Source organism: Solanum tuberosum, unplaced genomic scaffold (assembly GCF_000226075.1).
Source record: "Solanum tuberosum cultivar DM 1-3 516 R44 unplaced genomic scaffold, SolTub_3.0 scf00018, whole genome shotgun sequence".
Taxonomy (NCBI): domain Eukaryota; kingdom Viridiplantae; phylum Streptophyta; class Magnoliopsida; order Solanales; family Solanaceae; genus Solanum; species Solanum tuberosum.
In genome coordinates, this window is record NW_006238944.1 from 2,344,754 (window position 1) to 2,346,063 (window position 1,310).

Below are 1,310 nucleotides of genomic sequence, written 5' to 3' on the forward strand. Positions count from 1 at the left end.
AGCAATAAAATAGTGACTTATATTGCAATAAGAATTTTCTCCTTTTGAATTTTGATTGTTCTTTCCACGAGCCCTTTTCTTTATGAAAAAAAAGACTCCATAAGCTAGAGTTTATACGAGGGTAGCAACAAAACGTTAACTTTTCAGCTTTGCGCACATGAGGTAGAAAATTCATAACGTGGAGTAGGAGCACCGGAATAATGAGCTTCTTTTTTTATTGGAAAGATAACTTCGAGATCCTCAATCTATATAAAAATCACATCCATAGGATTTACGGATTAATACAGATTTATCTCCAAAGTCAGCTCGAAATCCGCGTACTTGAATTTTCAGCTTTCTTCAGCTTTGCGCACATGTGGAAGAAAATTCATAACGTGGAGTAGGAGAGCCGGAATAATGAGCTTCCCTTTCTGTTGGAAATATGACTTCGAGATCTTCAATCCATATAAAAATCATATCTATAGGATTTACGAATTAATACAGATTTATCTTCAAATTCAGCTCAAAATCTGGGTGCTTGATATTCAGCTTTCTTCAGCTTTGCGCACATGTGGCAGAAAATTCATAACGTGGAGTAGGAGAGCCGGAATACTGGGATTCTTTTTTTGTTGGAAAGATGACTTCGATATCTTCAATCCATATAAAAATCACGTCCATAGGATTTACGGATTAATACAGATTTGTCTCCACAGTCAGCTCAAAATCTGAGTGCTTGAATTTTTAGCTTTGCGCACATGTGGAAGAAAATTCATAACGTGGAGTAGGAGAGCCGGAATACTGAGATTCTTTTTTTGTTGGAAATAAGACTTCGAGGTCTTCAATCATATAAAAATCACGTCCATAGGATTTACGGATTAATACAGATTTGTCTCCACAGTCAGCTCAAAATCTGAGTGCTTGAATTTTTAGCTTTGCGCACATGTGGAAGAAAATTCATAACGTGGAGTAGGAGAGCCGGAATACTGAGTATTCTTTTTTTGTTGGAAATAAGACTTCTAGGTCTTCAATCATATAAAAATCACGTCCATAGGATTTACGGATTAATACAGATTTGTCTTCAAAGTCAGCTCAAAATCTGGGTGCTTGAATCTTTCAGTTGAAAGAATTAGCATGATATTCACATGACTTTTTTTTTCTTTTTTTTTATTCTTATGACTGAACCTAGAGTAATAATACTCTAAGCTGCCTACGTACCTTAGTGAAGAGGATCAAGTCATTACGTAGTTCAGAGAGTGATTTTTTTTTTTTTTGTGTCCTAACTTTTGCCTAGGCTGCCTCTTTCGAGATTTTCAACCTAGCGGACATTTTTT